Raw genomic sequence first — 14,936 nt, 5'->3', positions numbered from 1 at the left:
GATTTAATTTTGTAGGTTCTTTAGAGACTGAACATTCTTCTTTGGTCAAAAATGGAATGTCCAGGTAACATGGCATAAGAAAAATGAATTCTAGATATAAAATTATTCAAAATACAGGAAAATTAATTTAGGAAAAAAGCTTTAACAGAGATTGCTTTTTAAGTATTTTTGTCTCATATTCACACCATCTAATCCATTATGCTGCTCATTTTGTTTGAATATAAACATTACATTAAAAATGTTATAAAGTCAGAAGTGGTAGACACTATCACAGTAAGCACATCTAGTATGAAACCATGAGTTTGAGCCCCATGTTGGGCTCTGTGCTGACAGCTCAGAGCCTGGAGCCTGCTTCAGATTCTGTGTCTCCCTCTCTCTCTCTGTACCTCCCCCCTCACACTCCGTCTCTCTCTCTCTCTCTCTCTGTCTCAAAAATAAATAAACATTGAAAAAATTTTTTTAAACGTAATAGTACAAAAGGACTAATGAAGACATGTCTGGGATAACACAAGAATCTGACTTATTAGATAAGACGTGTGTATCTCCTAAAAATGAAGATCCTATTAAATTCTGTGTGAATGTATTTGATAGGCATTTAAAAGTTCTTACGATTAAGGATGGGATTTTTTTTTTTTTTTTTTTTTTTTTTTGCATAGCTTGTAGTTCAAACTATCCGCTAGAAACAGTATACAGGCAAAAAAAAAGAGAAGTTAGTCCTTATTTTTCATTGAATTCTCCTTATTATTGGTGAAGATAGCTAGGTATATTTGTTGTCCATGTGTATTTCTTTATGAATTGTGTCTGGCTTTTTCCTATTTTTCCTTTGTTGTATTTGTCATTTTTATAATTTACCAAAGTTCTTAACATATTTGTCAGAAAAGTAATAAGAAGAAATTTACCCATCGTATATTAAAATTTACTATAGGGGTGCCTGGGTGGCTGAGTCGGTCAAACATCTGACTCTTGATTTTGGCTTAGGTCATGATCTCATGGTCATGAGAATGAGCCCCGCATCAGGTTCATATGCAAATTTGCACATGCAAGTTTAATACAGATAAACCATATTGTTAGTTTTTAACAATTTAAATCCAAAAATAGAATAAGAACAGACTCAAAGTTAACAAATACCCATTCATCAAGTACAAAAAATAACACCTCACAATAAAGCCAAAAAGAGTAAAATAAAAACAGAAAACCAAGGTTAAATCCAAGTGTAAAATAAGAATAAAGAAAGAAATTGAATAGAATAATCAAATTAAATAATATGCACAAAGATCTGCTTATATCCCTAAGCTGTTGACTTACTCATTTTATTTTCAAACACTGGAATACCTTCCATATGCTAAACATTGTACAGAACTTCAAAATAAAGAAACTGATAGAACTATTCCCTGACCTAGAAATCACAGTAATTTCACAGAGGCCACTGTTAGAACAAAACAAAGGCTGGAAACAGACTCAACTATATACATAATTTAAAATATCAGTATTTCCCATAGCAAAGATAGATTATTTGATGCCAGTGTTAGAACAATCACCTGAGGGAAAAAAGTTGGATCCCATTTTATACCTTGCACTAACACAAATTCCAGATGGATCAAGAAAGCATGGGAAAGTTTCAAAATATAATTTCAGAGTAGAGAAGAGATCTAAGTATAATTTTTTAAAAAAATAATAAAAGCAATGACTAACAGAAAGAATAGCATAAAAACCAAAAATGGGGGCACCTGGGTGGCTCAGTCAGTTAATTAAGCATCCAACTTTGGCTCAGGTCATGATCTCATGGTTGGTGAGTTCAGGCCCCACATTGGGCCCACTGCTGTCAGCACAGAGCCCATTTCAGATCCTGTTTCTTTCTTTGTCTCTCTCTCTCTCTCTCTCTCTCTCTCTCTCTCTGCCCCTCCCCCGTTTGTGCTCTCTCAAAAATAAATAAAACATGAAAAAATAAATAAATAGAATTTATTTTAATAAATTGATGCTGCATATATTGCTCCATTTCTCAGAAAAACTCCAAAGATATCAGGGACAGATCAAATATGGTACACCAACAAAAAAACTGCACAGCATAACTGCCTAAGATAGGCAAGGCTAACAGCTACTGTCCAACCTTCAGCACACAGCAACTCTGTTCCCAAGACTGTACTAGGCCCATCAAGAAAAGCAGTCAACAGCAACATCATAGACATAGCATCATAGATTCCTGTGCCAATCCCTGTTTTATTTTATTTCATATTTTTGAGAGAGAGCACGAGCACAAGCAGGGAGAAGGCCAGAGGGAAAGAGAGAGAATCTTAAGCAGGCTCCACGCTCAGCACAGAGTCCAACACAGGACTCAATCCCACGACCCTGGGATCATGACCTAAGCTGAAATCAAGAGTCAACCAACTCAGCCACCCAGGTACGTCCAAACCCTGTTTTAAATCAGTGATTCTCAGCCTTGTCCTCAAACTAACACCATAGGCATCACCTGGGAAGTTGTTAAAAATACAAATTCTTAGGTCTCATTTTAGAACTGCTGAGACAGAAACTCTGAGGGTGGTACCTAGCAATGTATGTTTCAGTCAGCCCTCTAGGTAATTATGATAAACCACCAGGTTAGGGAACAATTCTAGTACAGCCAAAGAACAGATGAGGACCCTTCTGGTTGTATTCACATATTTAAAGGGCACTGAGGGGACTTAATGAAAGCAAAAAAGCTTTAACAAGGCTGTCCACAAGGGTTTAAAGGCAAGTAAGGACAATGCTATTGAAAACTCAATAAAAGGATACCCTTGTTATATAGTAAAGTGTGGCAAAACTAGCACCTACAGTTAACATGGGAAATGTAATATATACTTAATGAGTTAAGGAAATTCTAGGTAGAATGTTGAAGAAGCAGCTGGCTTCTTCTAGCTGCCTTTGTAATTAAGAGATTAGAGAGGTAAACTAAAGAATGAGCCACTTTTTGAGTGCAATTTCAAGGAAGGGTTCAGAACATCCTTCCCAGCCAGCAGACTATTCTTAAAGTAAGAAAGGGCTTCCCGACAAAGATAATCTACAGTGGGACTATAAGATCCACAGTTAAAACCTCAGAAAGATCTGGGGCACCTGGGTGGCTCAGTCAGTTGGGCGTCCGACTTTGGCTTAGGTCTTTATCTCACGGTGCATGGGTTTGAGCCCCGAGTCAGGCTCTGTGCTGAGAGCTCAGAGCCTGGAGCCTGCTTTGAATTCTGTGTCTCCCTCTCTCTCTGCCCTTCCCTACTCACGCTCTGTCTCTGTGTCTCTCAAAAATAAATAAACATTGAAAAAAATTAAAAAAAAAAAAAAAACTTAGGAAGATCTAAGCAGCAAATTGATCCTTTCAGACAAAAAATTTTCTAAGGATCATTTAAGGGAATTGTTGCACAGCACCCTCACAGTTAGCCGAAGATAAGAAAAAGCTCCTCTTAAAAAAGATTTGTAGGTATGGCTTTTGTCTGACGGAGCAGATTATGAACTAATACACAGGAAGTCCATGAAATTTTTTTAAAAATTATTTTATTTATTTATTTTTTATTTTATTATTGTTTATTTATTTTTGAGAGACAGAGACAGAGCACGAGTGGGTTAGGGGCAGAGAGAGAGGGAGACAAAGAATCCAAAGCAGGCTCCAGGCTCCTGAGCTGTCAGTACAGAGCCCGAAGCAGAGCTCGAACTCACAAACAGTGAGATCATGACCTGAGCCTAAGTCGGACGCCAAACCGACTAAGCCACCCAGGCACCCCTCCATGAACTTTTTAAAGGAGCTACATCAGCTTAGAATGAAAGGGGCAGTAACTATATAAAATAAAAGGTGGCTTTTGGACCCTGAAGGACTACAGGCAGGAAGCAAGCTCAGATGGTTACTAAGTTGCAAAGACAGATCAGTTCTTTTGGTGAAACAGAATGATTCAGAAGTGAAATCAATGACCAAAAGAAGCAGTCATGGCCCACAAAGAACAACCTCCAGACAGCAGGATTGCACCCTAGTCAAGAAACTGCCAACGTGTTCCCAGCCAGGTTTCAGAATTGCTATATACTACCATGTGTCTGCTTTGTCCCTCTTTTTGAGCAGGAATGTCCACTGCAATTAACACGTGCCTTTCCCGTCTTGTAGGTTAATTATATGGAGGCATATAACCTACAACTTGTCTCTTCAGAGGTCTTTTGGTTAAAGAGCAATCACTGTCAAGAAACCATATCCGAGGTTCCCAAGGAAACTCAACAGCATCTGGACCTGACTTAGAAGATGAGATACTAAATTCTGAGCTGATGTCCTGGTGGGAGTGAATTAGAGGTCTCTGAGAAGGGGGTTGGTGTATTTTCATGTATTTTGGATGTGGGAAGCATGTGAAGTGCAGCAAAAAAAGGCAAACTATGGCAACAGTATTGTCCAGAGACAGCCATAACAATCTCTCTCATCCTGCATGTTTTCTCTCACATGTGACCTTGCCACTCTCCAATTAACTAGTGGAGTTTAATCCCTGTCCACACTACGTTCACTGAAACGTTCGCTTTTAAATCTCAACTCACCATGTAAGAAAGCCAACTACATGGAGACTCCCATGTTGTAAGAAAGTCCAGCCCGCATGAACATGCTCCAGTTAAGAGCCCCAGCTGAGATCTCACTCAACAGCCAGCATCAACTACCAGTCTTGTAAGTGAAGATACCTCTAGATGATTCTAGTCCCCCACCTTCAAGATACCCTTGGCCAGCAAGTCTTCCCAACTGAGGTTCTAGACATTGTGGAACAAAAACAAGGCATTCTTACATTAACAACTCAGGCAACAACAGGTGTTGGCGAGGATGTGGAGAAAGAGGATCTCTCTTGCACTGCTGGTGGGAATGCAAGCTGGTACAGCCACTCTGGCAAAAAGTATGGAGGTTCCCCAAAAAACTAAAAATAGTTTTAGTTTGACCCAGCAATTGCACTACGAGGTATTTACCCAAGGGATACATGTATGCCGTTTTGAAAGGACACATGCACCCCCATGTTTATAGCAGCACTATCAACAATAGCCAAAGTATGGAAAGAGCCAATGGATGAATGGATAAAGAAGATGTGGTATATAAATATACAATGGAGTATTACTCAGCAATCAAAAAGAATGAAATCTTGCCATTTGCAACTACATGGATGGAACTAGAGGGTATAATGTTAAGTGAAATTAGTCAATCAGAGAAAAGACAAGTATCATATGACTTCACTCATATGAGGACTTTAAGACAGAACAGATGAACATAAAGGAAGGGAAGCAAAAATAATATAAAAACAGGGAGGGGGGACAAAACATAAGGGACTCCTAAGCATGGAGAACAGAGGGTTACTGGAGGACTTGTGGGAGGGGGTATGGGCTAAATGAGTAAGCGGCATTAAGGAATCTACTCCTGAAATCATTGTTGCACTATATGCTAACTAATTTGTATGAAAATTTAAAAAATAAAATTAAAAATAAAATAAAATAAAATAAAATAAAATAAACCAAGGCATTCTTGGTGTACCCTATGTGAATTACTGACCAATAAGATCTGTGAGCCTAATAAAGTGCTGCTTTACATCACTACGCTTTGAGGTGGTTATATCACACAGCAATAGCATCTGGAAATAAGCCAGTAGACGGGAAAATTAATAATGCAGGAAAAAGAGGGAGAAATACAATAGTAAAGTCCTTGAAGGTAAAAGGAGATGGGTTTCTGTACCCAAGCAGGAGAAGCTTAAGATGGGATACTGAGTTCATTCATTGTAAATTTTTTTTAAATGTTTATTTATTTTTGAGAGAGAGAGAGAGAGAGAGAGAGAGAGACCAAGCACGAGTGGGGGAGGGGCAGAGAAAGAGGAAGACACAGAATCTCAAGCAGGCTCCAAGCTCTGAGCTGTCAGCACAGAGCCTGAAGCAGGGCTCGAACCCACGAACAGTGAGATCACGACCTGAGCTAAAGTTGGACATTTAGCCAACAGAGCCACCCAGGCGTCCCTGAGTTCATTCGTTGTAAAGGAGAAAAGGGCAGAGTTTAGGCACAGATACAGGATGACAAGAGGTGTTACTGATGGTAGATTACGTTATTGAGAAATATGGAGATAAATACCAAAAGACACTGTTAAGAGATTTGAAAGTGGTTTACTGGGAAACAGGAATCAGAGATGGGGAGGAGCAAGACGTTGCTGATTTTTGTTATAAACCATAGTACACAGTTTACCATGTTTATTCGTGTTTCTAAAGTAAACAAAGTTATTTTAAAAAAGATTTATTATAGGGGTGCCTGGGTGGCTGGCTCAGTTGGTTGAGCATCCGACTTCGGCTCAGGTCATGATCTCACGGTTCGTGAGTTCGAATCCTGCATCAGGCTCTGTGCTGATGGCTCAGAGCCTGGAGCCGGCTTTGGATTCTGTGTGTCCCTCTCTCTCTGCCCCTCCCGCACTCGCACTCTGTCTCTCTCTTTCGAAAATAAACAAACATTAAAAAAACTTTTTTTAAGATTTATTTTATTCCCTCATTTTCCAAATGAGGAAAAAAAACTAAGGCTCAATGATCACGTGACTGGCTCAAATTCACACACTAGGTTGACAGCAGTTAGTCCCCGATGCCCTTATTTCCAAAACAGGGCACTTCTTCACATCACACTGCCTTTCATATTACAAAATATTACCTAGTGACAATTAATTTTGTAATCAGAATTTATTAAAGTCATTTAGTAAGCAGTAATGAATACACTATTCCCAAGGACTGACAGCAAAAAAGCAGGCCAAAATATGTCCTTGGGAAATCAAAATAAGCATTCAAGCAAAACTAACCATCCAGGGACTATCTGAACCTAGTCTACCTTTGATAGCTATACCATATAGACTTTAAAAACAGATAATGATTCGTTTTGCCCTCTCCAGCTCTCCTAATCTAAATACTTTTAACCATGCTACATTCACTTCAATAAGTTATCTACAAGGATTTCTCTTCCCTTTTAGAAAGTAATGCCTTGGGGTGCTTGGGTGGCTCAGTCAGTTGGGCATCCAACTCTTGATTTCAGCTCAGGTCATATCCCAGAATTGTGGGATCAAGCCCTAAGTCGGGCTCTGCACTGAGTCTGCTCAATGATTCCCTCTCTCTCTCCCTCCACCCCTCTCCCCTACTCTCTCTCTCTCACTAAAAAAAAAAGGAAAGAAAGAAACTAATACTTTATCAGTTTATTTAGATTCTGCCAGTACAAATGCATCCAGAGATCACTTGTCTAACCTGCCAGGCTACTGAATGTCTAATAAGAACCAATGATGGGAATGCAAGCTGGTGCAGCCACTCTGGAAAACAGTAGAGATGGTTCCCCAAAAAACTAAAAATAGAACTACCCTATGACCCAGCAATTGCACTACTAGGTATCTACCCAAGGGATATAGGTATGCTGTTTCGAAGGGACACGTGCACCCCCATGTTGATAGCAGCACTATCAATAATAGCCAAAGTATGGAAAGAGCCCAAATGTCCATTGATGGATGAATGGATAAAGAAGATGTGGTATATATATACAATGGAGTATTACTCGGCAATCAAAAAGATTGAAATCTTGCCATTTGCAACTACGTGGATGGAACTGGAGGGTATTATGCTAAGTGAAATTAGTCAGAGAAAGACAAATATCATATGACTTCACTCATATGAGGACTTTAAGAGACAAAACAGATGAACATAAGGGAAGGGAAACAAAAATAATATAAAAACAGGGAGGGGAACAAAACATAAGAGATTCATAAATATGGAGAACAAACTCAGGGTTACTGGAGGGGGCACTGGAGGGCGGATGGGCTAAATGGGTAAGGGGCACTAAGGAATCTACTCCTGAAATCATTGTTGCACTATATGCTAACTAATTTGGATGTAAATTTAAAAAAATTAAATTAAAAAAAATGTTTAATTCAAAAAAAAAAAGAACCAATGAATGTTGGGGCACCTGGGTGGCTCAGTTGGTTGAGCATCCGACTTCAGTTCAGGTCACGAACTCGTGGTTCCCGAGTTCAAGCCCCATGTCCAGCTCTTGTGCTGAGAGCTCAGAGCCTGGAGCCTACTTCAGATTCTGTGTCTCCCTCTCTCCCTTTCTCCCTTTTTCCGTCTCTCTCTCTCTCTGTCCCTCTCCAGCTCACACTCTGTCTCTCTCTCTCAAAAGTAAATAGACATTTAAAAAAAAAAAAAAAACACACTCAATGTCTACTCACTCAAATAATAAGTACAGGGCTAATTCCCACAAGGAACAGCAGTACATGTATAGTGTGATATAAAAGGACACAGATGAATGGCAATCACTGTCAAAAATACATCCCAGTCTTTATTATGCCTAAAATTCTCATCTTTAGTCCCAGTGATGAGATCTTTGTGTAGAAGTCTCCATTATTCACCCAACTGTCAAATCCAAAGGTCATCTCTTACACTAGAGAGAGCAAAATATTAACAGTAGTGATGTTTGCATGGGAAAACCATAAGTAATTTTCTTTTTCCGCTTTTCTAGATTTCATGTTAGAAAAAACATTAGTATACACTTCTAAGGCCTTTTTTCACATTTCTTAGCAGTGATCAACAATGATCAACATGATAATCATTCCCACCCTCTTAACCTACCCACCCACCTTCCTCTCAGACAGACTGCTTCTTTGTCTCTTTTGTCAATTCCTCTCCTTTCATCCTGTAGTTATGGGCAGTTCCCAAGCCGCAATTTCAGGTCCACTGCTCTTCTTTCTGAGCACTACAATTCCAGCCTGAAATTTCTCTACCAAGTTCCAGTCATCTAGCTATCTATTTCACTTGACTATCTCACTGTTACCTCAACTTCAACATCTCCAAAATCTAAGTCCAGCTGTCTGTATCTCTTCAACCAGCTACTAATATTTTCATACCTATTTTTGTCAGGACGGCCATTTAAAAAACTCTAGTTCCTTCTCTATCACTAACTAGTTGAGTAATTTGGGACACATGTTTAAATCTCTCTGGGTCTCAGATTCCTAATGCACAAAATTCAGAGGCTAGCCCAGATGTTCTCAGACGTCCTGACATTCCAACACTCTTGAATTTCTTATGGCACTGAAGATCAAAACTTCAAAGTCATCTTTGATGAGTTGTCTTCCTCCCTACCCCCAAACCCCACCACATCCTCCTCTCTTATCCAGTCTATAATGAAGTCTTGTGTGACATCTCCCCAGTCCTATTTTCACTAAATCCAAACACTAGGCCTAGATTATCTTCCTTGCTCTACCACTTTTCTTTCCAATTCATACTATACCTAGCACTGTGCCAGTCTGTTTCACCTAAGATACTTTTAGCAAGCTCTTTCTCAATCTAAACTTTTAAAGCTTCTCAGCTGCCTATGAGGCAAAGATTTTCTTCTCATCCTAGCACTCAAGGTATCTGTATTCTGCTTCCAATCTATATTATCAACCTCATTTCTTACTACCCTGCCACACAAACCTTCATTTCACTTAAGTTACTTTCCGTACTGTTCTCTGAAAATGTCATAGAGATTTTGCCTCTGTTTACCACCTATACAAGGTCTTTCCTCTTACACAAAATCAAATCCTGCCTAGTTTTGATTCTACTTCCTCTCTGAAGCCTTCCTTGCTCGCTTCAACTCTAAGTGGTCTCAAATGTCTATAACTTTTATTACTTATTTCCCAGTTACATTTTAAGTTCTCAGTGAAAGGAACCTATTTTATATCTTTCTGCATCTCTTTTGGACATAGCAAAGTACCTTTTACATCGTAGGTATTAACAGATATTTGTTTGGTAACTGACTAGAGTTCCTTTTTAATACATAGCATTTATTGAATGCTCCCCATCTGCTCAGCACTCTGTGTGTTCCTCAAAGCATACACAATCAACTTGAAAAGATATGGTTAACACTAGAGAAATAATCATCAAACAACCCAAGCATAATATATAATTAAACTATGAGAAGATTCTCTAGGACTAAAAAACAGTGGAAATATAGAAAGGAAAAAACTATATTTAGTGAGAAATAGTTTCAGAAATGAGGCAGAATTTTAACTGGGAGTACAGCCATAGTAACAGTACTCATAATAATAGTGGAGATAAATAATTATAATAATAAAAGCTAAAACTTAAGGTGCACTTAATGTACTAGGCACTGGTCTTGAGGACTTCTCATGTATTAATTCACTTCTTTCTCACTACAACCCTATGGAAAAAGTACTAGAGTCATTCTCATTTTTTTCAGATGAGACTGAGACCCGGCTTAGTTATTTCATACGTAGTGAGTAATGCAAACAGATACAGAATTGGGCTTGGTGGAAGAAGGATGGAAAACATAAATGAAAGTTAAAAGATGAAAGAGCATAACTATTATTAGAAAATGTGGAAAGCAGCTTGAAACACTACAGCAGAAAATGCCTTTTGAGGGTCCTTAGACCAAAGACTGAATAAACAGGGCAGGGAGTAATGACAGAGTAGAGTGAAAGCCAGGAAGAGGAAGTTAAATTTAAGAGGTAGAAAGTGGGAAGCCACTGAAGATTTGGGGACAAAGAAATGCCACAATAAGGAGTATTAGTGACACTTCTATTGTGGATAAACAGAAGAAAGAGAAGCTGGACTCTGAGAGGTTGCTATGACTTTCAATATTGTAGGCTGAAGAAACAAGTCCTGGGATTCAGGTGGTAAAGTGAAGTAAGCAGAGATATAAGGGACAAAAGAAATATGAACAGGACATGTTGAATAGGTTAATACAAGAGGTAAATGAAAGATGAAAGCTTAAAGATGATGCCTAATTTAAAGCCTATTATGACCAGGAGAGAAGGAAATTACAGAGGGGTATAAAATGATGATTTTTCATTTAGGGCATGGTGACTTTAAAAAGACAGTCAAGGGACGCGTGGGTGGTTCAGTTGGCTAAACGTCCGACTCTTGATTTCAGCTCAGGTCATGATCTCATGGTTTGTGAGATAGAGTCCCACATCAGGCTCTACTCTAAGAGCAGGTAGCCTGCTTGGGATTCTATCTCTCCCTCTCTCTCTGCCCCTCCCACACTTGTGCTCGCTCTCTCTCAAAATAAATAAATAAACATTAAAAAGAAAAAGAAGAAGAAGACGATGACAACACGACAAGTCAAAAATACAAGCCCAAGAACAGGACTGGAAAAACCAGGAAGTGACTAGAATGACAAATAAGCAATAGGATTAGTTTTAACATGAAAACACTAGGAAGAAGCTATAAATATATTAAATAGGAGAGGAAATATACTAAGCCATGATCAGCTGGTACCAGCAGGATATCAATAATTTTATCAATAACTGTATCAATACTTTTGGTGGGGAAGGGAAACAATTTGTGACCAACACTTAAAAATGCAGTTTTTCCATTTAAAAAGACTTTTGTGTGTATCAGAAAAGCCAACCAAAAGCTAAGGCAAAGGTTCCCAAACTGTCCATTCAGGGAGTTCTTAGTAATATTTTCACAGCACCCCCGAGGCCAAGAGAAATACTTCAGGAGGTAGATTCAAACCATTTAATGTCCTTACAACTTAGTACTTGTTCAGCCTCGTACAACTTCTTGGAATCAAACTGGACATCACACTCTCATTTCCTCTGTCACACTGATTCTCATACAGTAGTTGCTTTTTATGAGAGCAACCTCTAAAGAAACTGCTTTGCAAAGACAGGACATTGTAGAAAGGACTGTGTCAATTTAATGTTGACACTGTGAACTACCTCAAACTAATAGCTCAAGGCTGAGTTCACTGGTGCTCCGGGGCACCTCAGCACACAGTTTGGGAAACTGGGAGCAAAGGCAAGGGGCCTCAAAAGACAGGCGGGGGCGGGGGGGGGGGGGGTGCGGAATGTGATGGGGGAGGAGCAGAAGAAAGTTCTTAGCACACTTAACTTAACCACAAGAGGGCAGCACAACAGTCGGGAAGGAGGCACAACGGTGGGGGCAGGGGGTGTCAAGAAGAGAGAAGAGTTAACCTTTCCATGAAAAGGCTTTAAGACCTGTTAACCATTTCCAGACCTAAAAGTCCTTTATCTCCTTCTACTAAAGAGGAAGAAACACTGGTCCCTGGCAGACCCCCTCGCGCAGGGTCACTGTGTCCTTCTCTGAATATCCTCTGCCTGCCCAGCCATGAGTAGTGGAGCCTTTAATAGTAGCCAAGCGTTGTACTATTTTGCATGCATGATCTTACTGAATCGTTACAACAACCTTCTAAGAAAAGTGGGGCTCAAGGAGAGTTTAAATAATACAACTATAAAGTGGCAGGAACACCAGGATTCAAACCCAGATCTGACACCAGGGCCAGCGCTCTTTTCCTATTCTGCCTCCAAAGCATCCCGCCATTCAGCAACAGCCGGGGGAAGGAGACACAAGATATCACGTTTCCTTCTCATACCTGAGGCACCTGCCTCGAACCCGAGGAAACACCAGTATAGGAAACAAACTATTCTGTAACTGTCCCTAAAACACGGGCCATTCAGCTGGAGCCAACGCAGGCATTCCCGCGTATCCAGTGACCAAGGGCTGCGGCTTTCCTCTCCAGGTAAACACACCCACTATTAAGGCAAGTGCCGGGCACATCCAGTTTGCAGACATGTCGCACATGCAAACTAGTGATTTTCACACTTGTGCTAAAAGGTGAGGGGGGTGGGGAAAGGGAGTCCAAAGGTTGATTATTCATCTTCACATCTGCTGGGTGTCACACAAGACTATTTGCAGTAGCCCAACAACTCGCTTGCACACACTATTAAGAAACCAAACGCAGTCGTCATCGCTCTTATTCCCACTTCTAATTTCCTTCTCCACATTTCCCCTCCCCTATGACATATTCGGCCGCTCCTGGCCTTTCATTCAGAGAAAAGGAGTTTCTCCTGACAGATTAATCACCACCGGAAAGCAAACTGGGTGAATTCAACCGACACACCAAACTTAGGCAGATAAAACCATCCAAGAAGCATTCAATATGGTAGCAGAAAGCCCAGCACAACAGCTAACGTGTTCTCCCAGTAGGTATCTCTGAGTACTTGAAAATGTCCCTCCTTGAAAGATTACCGAGCTCTGGCTGCTGGAGGAGAAAGGGTTAAGGCCAAGGCTCCCCCCCCCTCCCCCCCACGTAAAGCCTCGTTGCTCTTCTAATTAGCAGGAAAAGAAGCAATGAATGTTTCTTAAAGGATCCAAGAGCAACACTAAACACCCCCCGAACTACCCTCCCCGACCCACATTCTAAGTCCAGCACTGCCATTTTCAGTGAGCCCTGCCTGTCTACACACGTTCCCACCCTTCCTACGCACGCAGTCCACACTCGCCTTCGCCGCCGCCACGGAGCACAGCAGCCGGGATCTCAAAACCCACCTTCGCGGGAAGGGCAGCGGGGACCTTTTTCTTCCGAAGAGCAACAGTTCACATCTTGTTCCCTCGCCTGCTTCTGAAACCTAAAAAAAGCAAGCAGCGGTTATTACCGCAGAAATCCTGGGGAAATAGATGCTCTCCCCTAGGCGGTTCGGACTTCTAGAAAATTTTAAAGAGGTTTAAGGGGAGGGGGGAAGGCGGCTACGAGGCACACATGGATGCAAACAGCAACAGGAAAACACGCCGTTGCAGGCTTCCCCCCCACCCCTTCGAGAGGGAAGATTTTCTTGCCGAGAAGTTTACTGGGCCACTAGCAGGGGGGACCGCGGGCATCAGGAGGTGGGAGGGATGCGGACAGACGACTGCGGCCCCCCAGCCAGAGGCCACGCAGCAATCGCACGCACCAGCTGCACCGATCCCGCGGCGAGGACGCGCCCCCGGGGCCCGCAGGGGCCGCTCCGCCCCGGCGCCCGCCGCCGGCCGAGATCCGCGGGGCCCCCGGAGTGCGCAGGGGTGCCGGGGTCCTCCAGGCTGGGCCCTCCCGGGCCCTCCCGCGCGGGGTCGGCTCCCACTCACATCCCTCGGCGGCGAGCCCCGGGCCTGGCCCCGCGCTGCCGCAGCAGCTCTCCGCCCCGACGCGCGCCGCGAGTCCGGGCCCAGGGCCGAGCGGCAGAGGCGGCGGCACCAACTCCCGAGCGAGCCGGGCGCCGGCCCAGCCTGTCAGCGCGCAGGGAAGCCCGTAGGCGGCCGCCGCTGCCCCCTTCTGCTCCTCTTCCTCTCTCCTTCCTCCAGCCCACACCACTCCCACTTCGGGCGGCCGGGAAGCCCGTCACAGGCGTCGTCTCCACCCTCTCCCGGGCCACACCGGCTTCTCGGCGCCTCAGGCGATACTGGCCCGGACGCCCTATTTGCGTCGGAGTCCGCCTGCAGTCTGGCGGCCCGATCACTGCCGACCGAGACGGTCCCGCGGGCGGGGGCAGGGGCGGGAGTCGGGCACGCGCCCCGGCACTGCGCGTGTGCGCGTGTGCGCGTGCGCCGAGCGCCCGGGCCGCACTTCTCCGGGCGCGCGCGCCGCGGGGCTGGCGGGCGGCGGCCACGCACGGCCCGGCTGCTCGGCCAGGCGGCGGGAGCGCGCGGAGATTCCCGGGGCGTCCCCCGGGCCTGAACGGGCGGGGAAATTGAGCTGGAGCTGGCTAGCCGGGCCGCGGAGCCAGCGGGAGCAGGGCGCCGGGGCCGGGCCCGCCCCTCCCCAGATGGGCGTGTGTGTGGCGGCCGCCCGCCGTGGAGGCGGCTGGGAATGAGTCAGCCCGGCCGGGAAGGCGCCCCCTGCACGCAGCCGGCCACCACACACGTTATCCTCCCGGGCACTGTCGTTCGTTCCCCTTCTGCTTTCGCTTCCACGTTCCTCGTGCCGCGGACCTGTCCTTCCCCAGGCCGGGCCTCTCGGCCCGAGGGGAAGTGGCGCCGAGAGTTGGGGCAGCGTTCACACGCGCAGTTCTGTGCATGTGCGCCCGACTCCAGTCCCTCACCTCTACGAGAATAGGGTGAGGGTGGGACGAGGCGCCCAGCTGCCTGCGGACTGGCGAGTGAGGACAAACATAGCCCACCGTCCCCCA

General features: G+C 43.6%; 1 protein-coding gene across 4 annotated transcripts in view; it reads right to left on the bottom strand.

Annotated features, from left to right (window-relative positions):
• Nucleotides 1-13,938, bottom strand: part of JAK2 (Janus kinase 2) — a 115,542-nt gene extending 101,604 nt beyond the window's left edge. For 2 of the 4 annotated variants that reach the window (XM_015064485.3, XM_027041152.2), the window contains exons 1-2: nt 13,897-13,938; nt 13,324-13,403 (exon numbers count right to left, since the gene is read on the bottom strand). The gene's annotated coding sequence lies outside the window, so the exon portion shown is untranslated. Of the gene's footprint in view, nt 1-13,323; nt 13,404-13,724; nt 13,749-13,896 lie in introns of those variants that run through there. The other 2 variants (XM_027041150.2, XM_053205339.1) reach the window with 2 other exon arrangements.
• Nucleotides 13,939-14,936: the final 998 nt, after the last annotated feature.

The sequence above is a fragment of the Acinonyx jubatus genome, chromosome D4 (assembly GCF_027475565.1).
Source record: "Acinonyx jubatus isolate Ajub_Pintada_27869175 chromosome D4, VMU_Ajub_asm_v1.0, whole genome shotgun sequence".
NCBI classification, from domain to species: Eukaryota; Metazoa; Chordata; class Mammalia; order Carnivora; family Felidae; genus Acinonyx; species Acinonyx jubatus.
Note: the sequence above shows the minus strand (reverse complement) of the source record. Positions and strands in the feature narration are given on the sequence as shown.